This window comes from Medicago sativa, chromosome 2 (assembly GCF_051527215.1).
Source record: "Medicago sativa cultivar Bolivia chromosome 2, Bolivia_mono, whole genome shotgun sequence".
Taxonomy (NCBI): Eukaryota; Viridiplantae; Streptophyta; class Magnoliopsida; order Fabales; family Fabaceae; genus Medicago; species Medicago sativa.
Window position 1 is genome coordinate 87342924 of NC_140750.1, and position 12409 is coordinate 87355332.

The window sequence follows — 12409 nt, forward strand, 5'->3', positions numbered from 1 at the left end:
GTTAATTTAGGACATTACTCATTTTCGACCCTTTTTTACTAGGAAGGCCATAAAGTGGCCGATTTGTATTGAATCTTAGCATGCGACAATTCGTTGGATAGGTAAACAACATAACTACGACTTCCATGGGATATTTTTGCATTCTCTAAAAATTCAGCCAAAATGGAGGTTAAGAAAATCTCCTCGTTAATTTAGGACATTGCTTGTTTTCGACCCATTTTTAGTAGGAAGGCCATAAAGTGGCCGATTTGTATTGAATCTTAGCATGTGACAATTCGTTGAATAGGTTAATAACTTAACTACGACTTACATGGGATATTTTTGCATTCTCTAAAAATTCGGCCAAAATGGAGGTTAAGAAAATCTCCTCGTTAATTTAGGACATTACTCGTTTTCGACCCTTTTTTACTAGGAAGGCCATAATGTGGTCGATTTGCATTGAATCTTAGCATGTGACAATTCGTTGGATAGGTAAACAACATAACTACGACATCCATGGGATAATTTTGCATTCTCTAAAAATTCGGCCAGAATGGAGGTTAAGAAAATCTCCTCGTTAATTTAGGACATTACTCGTTTTCGACCCATTGTTACTAGGAAGGCCATAAAGTGGCCGATTTGCATTGAATCTTAGCGTGTGACAATTCGTTGGATAGGTAAACAACATAACTACGACATCCATGGGATATTTTTGCATTCTCTAAAAATTCGGCCAGAATGGAGGTTAAGAAAATCTCCTCGTTAATTTGGGACATTACTCGTTTTCGACCCATTTTTATTAGGAAGGCCATAAAGTGGCCGATTTGTATTGAATCTTAGCATGTGACAATTCGTTGGATAGGTAAACAACATAACTACAACTTCCATGGGATATTTTTGCATTCTCTAAAAATTCAGCCAAAATGGAGGTTAAGAAAATCTCCTCGTTAATTTGGGACATTACTCGTTTTCGACCCTTTTTTACTAGGAAGGCCATAATGTGGCCGATTTGCATTGAATCTTAGCGTGTGACAATTCGTTGGATAGGTAAACAACATAACTACGACTTCCATGGGATATTTTTGCATTCTCTAAAAATTCGGCCAAAATGGAGGTTAAGAAAATATCCTCGTTAATTTAGGACATTGCTCGTTTTCGACCCATTTTTACTAGGAAGGCCATAAAGTGGCCGATTTGTATTGAATCTTAGCATGTGACAATTCGTTGGATAGGTAAACAACATAACTACGACTTCCATGGGATATTTTTGCATTCTCTAAAAATTCAGCCAAAATGGAGGTTAAGAAAATCTCCTCGTTAATTTGGGACATTACACGTTTTCGACCCTTTTTTAGTAGGAAGGCCATAAAGTGGCCGATTTGTATTGAATCTTAGCATGTGACAATTCGTTGAATAGGTTAATAACTTAACTACGACTTACATGGGATATTTTTGCATTCTCTAAAAATTCGGCCAAAATGGAGGTTAAGAAAATCTCCTCGTTAATTTAGGACATTACTCGTTTTCGACCCTTTTTTACTAGGAAGGCCATAATGTGGTCGATTTGCATTGAATCTTAGCATGTGACAATTCGTTGGATAGGTAAACAACATAACTACGACATCCATGGGATAATTTTGCATTCTCTAAAAATTCGGCCAGAATGGAGGTTAAGAAAATCTCCTCGTTAATTTAGGACATTACTCGTTTTCGACCCATTGTTACTAGGAAGGCCATAAAGTGGCCGATTTGCATTGAATCTTAGCGTGTGACAATTCGTTGGATAGGTAAACAACATAACTACGACATCCATGGGATATTTTTGCATTCTCTAAAAATTCGGCCAGAATGGAGGTTAAGAAAATCTCCTCGTTAATTTGGGACATTACTCGTTTTCGACCCATTTTTATTAGGAAGGCCATAAAGTGGCCGATTTGTATTGAATCTTAGCATGTGACAATTCGTTGGATAGGTAAACAACATAACTACAACTTCCATGGGATATTTTTGCATTCTCTAAAAATTCAGCCAAAATGGAGGTTAAGAAAATCTCCTCGTTAATTTGGGACATTACTCGTTTTCGACCCTTTTTTACTAGGAAGGCCATAATGTGGCCGATTTGCATTGAATCTTAGCGTGTGACAATTCGTTGGATAGGTAAACAACATAACTACGACTTCCATGGGATATTTTTGCATTCTCTAAAAATTCGGCCAAAATGGAGGTTAAGAAAATATCCTCGTTAATTTAGGACATTGCTCGTTTTCGACCCATTTTTACTAGGAAGGCCATAAAGTGGCCGATTTGTATTGAATCTTAGCATGTGACAATTCGTTGGATAGGTAAACAACATAACTACGACTTCCATGGGATATTTTTGCATTCTCTAAAAATTCAGCCAAAATGGAGGTTAAGAAAATCTCCTCGTTAATTTGGGACATTACACGTTTTCGACCCTTTTTTAGTAGGAAGGCCATAAAGTGGCCGATTTGTATTGAATCTTAGCATGTGACAATTCGTTGAATAGGTTAATAACTTAACTACGACTTACATGGGATATTTTTGCATTCTCTAAAAATTCGGCCAAAATGGAGGTTAAGAAAATCTCCTCGTTAATTTAGGACATTACTCGTTTTCGACCCTTTTTTACTAGGAAGGCCATAATGTGGCCGATTTGCATTGAATCTTAGCGTGTGACAACTCGTTAGATAGGTAAACAACATAACTACGACTTCCATGGGATATTTTTGCATTCTCTAAAAATTCGGCCAAAATGGAGGTTAAGAAAATATCCTCGTTAATTTGGGACATTACTCGTTTTCGACCCATTTTTATTAGGAAGGCCATAAAGTGGCCGATTTGTATTGAATCTTAGCATGTGACAATTCGTTGGATAGGTAAACAACATAACTACAACTTCCATGGGATATTTTTGCATTCTCTAAAAATTCAGCCAAAATGGAGGTTAAGAAAATCTCCTCGTTAATTTGGGACATTACTCGTTTTCGACCCTTTTTTACTAGGAAGGCCATAATGTGGCCGATTTGCATTGAATCTTAGCGTGTGACAATTCGTTGGATAGGTAAACAACATAACTACGACTTCCATGGGATATTTTTGCATTCTCTAAAAATTCGGCCAAAATGGAGGTTAAGAAAATATCCTCGTTAATTTAGGACATTGCTCGTTTTCGACCCATTTTTACTAGGAAGGCCATAAAGTGGCCGATTTGTATTGAATCTTAGCATGTGACAATTCGTTGGATAGGTAAACAACATAACTACGACTTCCATGGGATATTTTTGCATTCTCTAAAAATTCAGCCAAAATGGAGGTTAAGAAAATCTCCTCGTTAATTTAGGACATTGCTTGTTTTCGACCCATTTTTAGTAGGAAGGCCATAAAGTGGCCGATTTGTATTGAATCTTAGCATGTGACAATTCGTTGAATAGGTTAATAACTTAACTACGACTTACATGGGATATTTTTGCATTCTCTAAAAATTCGGCCAAAATGGAGGTTAAGAAAATCTCCTCGTTAATTTAGGACATTACTCGTTTTCGACCCATTTTTACTAGGAAGGCCATAAAGTGGCCGATTTGTATTGAATCTTAGCATGTGACAATTCGTTGGATAGGTAAACAACATAACTACGACTTCCATGGGTTATTTTTGCATTCTCTAAAAATTCAGCCAAAATGGAGGTTAAGAAAATCTCCTCGTTAATTTGGGACATTACACGTTTTCGACCCTTTTTTAGTAGGAAGGCCATAAAGTGGCCGATTTGTATTGAATCTTAGCATGTGACAATTCGTTGAATAGGTTAATAACTTAACTACGACTTACATGGGATATTTTTGCATTCTCTAAAAATTCGGCCAAAATGGAGGTTAAGAAAATCTCCTCGTTAATTTAGGACATTACTCGTTTTCGACCCTTTTTTACTAGGAAGGCCATAATGTGGCCGATTTGCATTGAATCTTAGCGTGTGACAACTCGTTAGATAGGTAAACAACATAACTACGACTTCCATGGGATATTTTTGCATTCTCTAAAAATTCGGCCAAAATGGAGGTTAAGAAAATATCCTCGTTAATTTGGGACATTACTCGTTTTCGACCCATTTTTATTAGGAAGGCCATAAAGTGGCCGATTTGTATTGAATCTTAGCATGTGACAATTCGTTGGATAGGTAAACAACATAACTACAACTTCCATGGGATATTTTTGCATTCTCTAAAAATTCAGCCAAAATGGAGGTTAAGAAAATCTCCTCGTTAATTTGGGACATTACTCGTTTTCGACCCTTTTTTACTAGGAAGGCCATAATGTGGCCGATTTGCATTGAATCTTAGCGTGTGACAATTCGTTGGATAGGTAAACAACATAACTACGACTTCCATGGGATATTTTTGCATTCTCTAAAAATTCGGCCAAAATGGAGGTTAAGAAAATATCCTCGTTAATTTAGGACATTGCTCGTTTTCGACCCATTTTTACTAGGAAGGCCATAAAGTGGCCGATTTGTATTGAATCTTAGCATGTGACAATTCGTTGGATAGGTAAACAACATAACTACGACTTCCATGGGATATTTTTGCATTCTCTAAAAATTCAGCCAAAATGGAGGTTAAGAAAATCTCCTCGTTAATTTAGGACATTGCTTGTTTTTGACCCATTTTTAGTAGGAAGGCCATAAAGTGGCCGATTTGTATTGAATCTTAGCATGTGACAATTCGTTGAATAGGTTAATAACTTAACTACGACTTACATGGGATATTTTTGCATTCTCTAAAAATTCGGCCAAAATGGAGGTTAAGAAAATCTCCTCGTTAATTTAGGACATTACTCGTTTTCGACCCTTTTTTACTAGGAAGGCCATAATGTGGTCGATTTGCATTGAATCTTAGCATGTGACAATTCGTTGGATAGGTAAACAACATAACTACGACATCCATGGGATAATATTGCATTCTCTAAAAATTCGGCCAGAATGGAGGTTAAGAAAATCTCCTCGTTAATTTAGGACATTACTCGTTTTCGACCCATTGTTACTAGGAAGGCCATAAAGTGGCCGATTTGCATTGAATCTTAGCGTGTGACAATTCGTTGGATAGGTAAACAACATAACTACGACATCCATGGGATATTTTTGCATTCTCTAAAAATTCGGCCAGAATGGAGGTTAAGAAAATCTCCTCGTTAATTTGGGACATTACTCGTTTTCGACCCATTTTTATTAGGAAGGCCATAAAGTGGCCGATTTGTATTGAATCTTAGCATGTGACAATTCGTTGGATAGGTAAACAACATAACTACAACTTCCATGGGATATTTTTGCATTCTCTAAAAATTCAGCCAAAATGGAGGTTAAGAAAATCTCCTCGTTAATTTGGGACATTACTCGTTTTCGACCCTTTTTTACTAGGAAGGCCATAATGTGGCCGATTTGCATTGAATCTTAGCGTGTGACAATTCGTTGGATAGGTAAACAACATAACTACGACTTCCATGGGATATTTTTGCATTCTCTAAAAATTCGGCCAAAATGGAGGTTAAGAAAATATCCTCGTTAATTTAGGACATTGCTCGTTTTCGACCCATTTTTACTAGGAAGGCCATAAAGTGGCCGATTTGTATTGAATCTTAGCATGTGACAATTCGTTGGATAGGTAAACAACATAACTACGACTTCCATGGGATATTTTTGCATTCTCTAAAAATTCAGCCAAAATGGAGGTTAAGAAAATCTCCTCGTTAATTTGGGACATTACACGTTTTCGACCCTTTTTTAGTAGGAAGGCCATAAAGTGGCCGATTTGTATTGAATCTTAGCATGTGACAATTCGTTGAATAGGTTAATAACTTAACTACGACTTACATGGGATATTTTTGCATTCTCTAAAAATTCGGCCAAAATGGAGGTTAAGAAAATCTCCTCGTCAATTTAGGACATTACTCGTTTTCGACCCATTTTTACCAGGAAGGCCATAAAGTGGCCGATTTGTATTGAATCTTAGCCTGTGACAATTCGTTGGATAGGTTAATAACATAACTACGACTTACATGGGATATTTTTGCATTCTCTAAAAATTCGGCCAAAATGGAGGTTAAGAAAATCTCCTCGTTAATTTAGGACATTACTCATTTTCGACCCTTTTTTACTAGGAAGGCCATAAAGTGGCCGATCTGTATTGAATCTTAGCATGCGACAATTCGTTGGATAGGTAAACAACATAACTACGACTTCCATGGGATATTTTTGCATTCTCTAAAAATTCAGCCAAAATGGAGGTTAAGAAAATCTCCTCGCTAATTTAGGACATTACTCGTTTTCGACCCTTTTTTACTAGGAAGGCCATAATGTGGTCGATTTGCATTGAATCTTAGCATGTGACAATTCGTTGGATAGGTAAACAACATAACTACGACTTCCATTGGATATTTTTGCATTCTCTAAAAATTCGGCCAGAATGGAGGTTAAGAAAATCTCGTCCTTAATTTGGGACATTACTCGTTTTTGACCCATTTTTACTAGGAAGGCCATAAAGTGGCCGATTTGCATTGAATTTTAGCGTGTGACAATTCGTTGGATAGGTAAACAACATAACTACGACATCCATGGGATATTTTTGCATTCTCTAAAAATTCGGCCAGAATGGAGGTTAAGAAAATCTCCTCGTTAATTTAGGACATTGCTTGTTTTCGACCCATTTTTACTAGGAAGGCCATAAAGTGGCCGATTTGTATTGAATCTTAGTGTGTGACAATTCGTTGGATAGGTAAACAACATAACTACGACTTCCATGGGATATTTTTGCATTCTCTAAAAATTTGGCCAAAATGGAGGTTAAGAAAATCTCCTCGTTAATTTAGGACATTGCTTGTTTTCGACCCATTTTTACTAGGAAGGCCAAAAAGCGGCCGATTTGTATTGAATCTTAGCGTGTGACAATTCGTTGGATAGGTAAACAACATAACTATGACTTCCATATGATATTTTTGCATTCTCTAAAAATTCGGCCAAAATGGAGGTTAAGAAAATCTCCTCGTTAATTTTGGACATTACTCGTTTTCGACCCTTTTTTACTAGGAAGGCCATAAAGTGGCCAATTTGTATTGAATCTTAGCGTGTGACAATTCGTTGGATAGGTAAACAACATAGCTACGACTTCCATGGGATATTTTTGCATTTTTTAAAAATTCAGCCAAAATGGAGGTTAAGAAAATCCTTGCGTTAATTTGGGACATTACTCGTTTTCGACCCTTTTTTACTAGGAAGGCCATAATGTGGCCGATTTGCATTGACTTTTTTACTAGGAAGGCCATAATGTTTCCGATTTGCATTGAATTTTAGCGTGTGACAATTCGTTGGATAGGTAAACAACATAACTACGACTTCCATGGGATATTTTTGCATTCTCTAAAAATTCGGCCAAAATGGAGGTTAAGAAAATCTCCTCGTTAATTTAGGACGTAACTCGTTTTCGACCCATTTTTACTAGGAAGGCCATAAAGTGGCCGATTTGTATTGAATCTTAGCATGTGACAATTCGTTGGATAGGTAAACAACATACCTACGATTTCCATGGGATATTTTTGCATTCTCTAAAAATTCGGCCAAAAGGGAGGTTAAGAAAATCCCCTCGTTAATTTAGGACATTACTCGTTTTCGACCCTTTTTTACTAGGAAGGCCATAATGTGGCCGATTTGCATTGAATCTTAGCCTGTGACAATTCGTTGGAAAGGTAAACAACATAACTACGACTTCCATGGGATATTTTTGCATTCTCTAAAAATTCGGCCAAAATGGAGGTTAAGAAAATCTCCTTGTTAATTTGGGACATTACTCGTTTTCGACCCTTTTTTAGTAGGAAGGCCATAATGTGGCCGATTTGCATTGATTCTTAGCGTGTGACAATTCGTTGGATAGGTAAACAACATAACTACGACTTCCATGGGATATTTTTGCATTCTCTAAAAATTCGGCCAAAATGGAGGTTAAGAAAATCTCCTCGTTAATTTAGGACATTACTCGTTTTCGACCCATTTTTACTAGGAAGGCCATAAAGTGGCCGATTTGTATTGAATCTTAGCATGTGACAATTCGTTGGATAGGTAAACAACATACCTACGATTTCCATGGGATATTTTTCCATTCTCTAAAAATTCGGCCAAAAGGGAGGTTAAGAAAATCCCCTCGTTAATTTAGGACATTACTCGTTTTCGACCCTTTTTTACTAGGAAGGCCATAATGTGGCCGATTTGCATTGAATCTTAGCATGTGACAATTCGTTGGAAAGGTAAACAACATAACTACGACTTCCATGGGATATTTTTGCATTCTCTAAAAATTCGGCCAAAATGGAGGTTAAGAAAATCTCCTTGTTAATTTGGGACATTACTCTTTTTCGACCCTTTTTTAGTAGGAAGGCCATAATGTGGCCGATTTGCATTGAATCTTAGCGTGTGACAATTCGTTGGATAGGTAAACAACATAACTACGACTTCCATGGGATATTTTTGCATTCTCTAAAAATTCGGCCAAAATGGAGGTTAAGAAAATCTCCTCGTTAATTTAGGACATTACTCGTTTTCGACCCTTTTTTTATAAGGAAGGCCATAAAGTGGCCGGTTTGTATTGAATCTTAGCATGGGACAATTCGTTGGATAGGTAAACAACATAGCTACGACTTCCATGGGATATTTTTGCATTTTTTAAAAATTCAGCCAAAATGGAGGTTAAGAAAATCCTTGCGTTAATTTGGGACATTACTCGTTTTCGACCCTTTTTTACTAGGAAGGCCATAATGTGGCCGATTTGCATTGACTTTTTTACTAGGAAGGCCATAATGTTGCCGATTTGCATTGAATTTTAGCGTGTGACAATTCGTTGGATAGGTAAACAACATAACTACGACTTCCATGGGATATTTTTGCATTCTCTAAAAATTCGGCCAAAATGGAGGTTAAGAAAATCTCCTCGTTAATTTAGGACATTACTCGTTTTCGACCCATTTTTACTAGGAAGGCCATAAAGTGGCCGATTTGTATTGAATCTTAGCATGTGACAATTCGTTGGATAGGTAAACAACATACCTACGATTTCCATGGGATATTTTTGCATTCTCTAAAAATTCGGCCAAAATGGAGGTTAAGAAAATCCCCTCGTTAATTTAGGACATTACTCGTTTTCGACCCTTTTTTACTAGGAAGGCCATAATGTGGCCGATTTGCATTGAATCTTAGCATGTGACAATTCGTTGGATAGGTAAACAACATAACTACGACTTCCATGGGATATTTTTGCATTATCTAAAAATTCGGCCAAAATGGAGGTTAAGAAAATCTCCTCGTTAATTTAGGACATTACTCGTTTTCGACCCATTTTTACTAGGAAGGCCATAAAGTGGCCGATTTGTATTGAATCTTAGCATGTGACAATTCGTTGCATAGGTAAACAACATAACTACGACTTCCATGGGATATTTTTGCATTCTCTAAAAATTCGGCCAAAACGGAGGTTAAGGAAATCTCCTCGTTAATTTAGGAAATTACTCGTTTTCGACCCTTTTTTACTAGGAAGGCCATAATGTGGCCGATTTGCATTGAATCTTAGCATGTGACAATTCGTTGGATAGATAAACAACATAACTACGACTTCCATGGGATATTTTCGCATTCTCTAAAAATTCGGCCAAAATGGAGGTTAAGAAAATCTCCTCGTTAATTTAGGACATAACTCGTTTTCAACCCTTTTTTAGTAGGAAGGCCATAATGTGGCCGATTTGCATTGAATCTTAGCGTGTGACAATTCGTTGGATAGGTAAACAACATAACTACGACTTCCATGGGATATTTTTGCATTCTCTAAAAATTCGGCCAAAATGGAGGTTAAGAAAATCTCCTCGTTAATTTAGGACGTAACTCGTTTTCGACCCATTTTTACTAGGAAGGCCATAAAGTGGCCGATTTGTATTGAATCTTAGCATGTGACAATTCGTTGGATAGGTAAACAACATACCTACGATTTCCATGGGATATTTTTGCATTCTCTAAAAATTCGGCCAAAAGGGAGGTTAAGAAAATCCCCTCGTTAATTTAGGACATTACTCGTTTTCGACCCTTTTTTACTAGGAAGGCCATAATGTGGCCGATTTGCATTGAATCTTAGCCTGTGACAATTCGTTGGAAAGGTAAACAACATAACTACGACTTCCATGGGATATTTTTGCATTCTCTAAAAATTCGGCCAAAATGGAGGTTAAGAAAATCTCCTTGTTAATTTGGGACATTACTCGTTTTCGACCCTTTTTTAGTAGGAAGGCCATAATGTGGCCGATTTGCATTGATTCTTAGCGTGTGACAATTCGTTGGATAGGTAAACAACATAACTACGACTTCCATGGGATATTTTTGCATTCTCTAAAAATTCGGCCAAAATGGAGGTTAAGAAAATCTCCTCGTTAATTTAGGACATTACTCGTTTTCGACCCATTTTTACTAGGAAGGCCATAAAGTGGCCGATTTGTATTGAATCTTAGCATGTGACAATTCGTTGGATAGGTAAACAACATACCTACGATTTCCATGGGATATTTTTCCATTCTCTAAAAATTCGGCCAAAAGGGAGGTTAAGAAAATCCCCTCGTTAATTTAGGACATTACTCGTTTTCGACCCTTTTTTACTAGGAAGGCCATAATGTGGCCGATTTGCATTGAATCTTAGCATGTGACAATTCGTTGGAAAGGTAAACAACATAACTACGACTTCCATGGGATATTTTTGCATTCTCTAAAAATTCGGCCAAAATGGAGGTTAAGAAAATCTCCTTGTTAATTTGGGACATTACTCTTTTTCGACCCTTTTTTAGTAGGAAGGCCATAATGTGGCCGATTTGCATTGAATCTTAGCGTGTGACAATTCGTTGGATAGGTAAACAACATAACTACGACTTCCATGGGATATTTTTGCATTCTCTAAAAATTCGGCCAAAATGGAGGTTAAGAAAATCTCCTCGTTAATTTAGGACGTAACTCGTTTTCGACCCATTTTTACTAGGAAGGCCATAAAGTGGCCGATTTGTATTGAATCTTAGCATGTGACAATTCGTTGGATAGGTAAACAACATACCTACGATTTCCATGGGATATTTTTGCATTCTCTAAAAATTCGGCCAAAAGGGAGGTTAAGAAAATCCCCTCGTTAATTTAGGACATTACTCGTTTTCGACCCTTTTTTACTAGGAAGGCCATAATGTGGCCGATTTGCATTGAATCTTAGCCTGTGACAATTCGTTGGAAAGGTAAACAACATAACTACGACTTCCATGGGATATTTTTGCATTCTCTAAAAATTCGGCCAAAATGGAGGTTAAGAAAATCTCCTTGTTAATTTGGGACATTACTCGTTTTCGACCCTTTTTTAGTAGGAAGGCCATAATGTGGCCGATTTGCATTGATTCTTAGCGTGTGACAATTCGTTGGATAGGTAAACAACATAACTACGACTTCCATGGGATATTTTTGCATTCTCTAAAAATTCGGCCAAAATGGAGGTTAAGAAAATCTCCTCGTTAATTTAGGACATTACTCGTTTTCGACCCATTTTTACTAGGAAGGCCATAAAGTGGCCGATTTGTATTGAATCTTAGCATGTGACAATTCGTTGGATAGGTAAACAACATACCTACGATTTCCATGGGATATTTTTCCATTCTCTAAAAATTCGGCCAAAAGGGAGGTTAAGAAAATCCCCTCGTTAATTTAGGACATTACTCGTTTTCGACCCTTTTTTACTAGGAAGGCCATAATGTGGCCGATTTGCATTGAATCTTAGCATGTGACAATTCGTTGGAAAGGTAAACAACATAACTACGACTTCCATGGGATATTTTTGCATTCTCTAAAAATTCGGCCAAAATGGAGGTTAAGAAAATCTCCTTGTTAATTTGGGACATTACTCTTTTTCGACCCTTTTTTAGTAGGAAGGCCATAATGTGGCCGATTTGCATTGAATCTTAGCGTGTGACAATTCGTTGGATAGGTAAACAACATAACTACGACTTCCATGGGATATTTTTGCATTCTCTAAAAATTCGGCCAAAATGGAGGTTAAGAAAATCTCCTCGTTAATTTAGGACATTACTCGTTTTCGACCCTTTTTTTATAAGGAAGGCCATAAAGTGGCCGGTTTGTATTGAATCTTAGCATGGGACAATTCGTTGGATAGGTAAACAACATAGCTACGACTTCCATGGGATATTTTTGCATTTTTTAAAAATTCAGCCAAAATGGAGGTTAAGAAAATCCTTGCGTTAATTTGGGACATTACTCGTTTTCGACCCTTTTTTACTAGGAAGGCCATAATGTGGCCGATTTGCATTGACTTTTTTACTAGGAAGGCCATAATGTTGCCGATTTGCATTG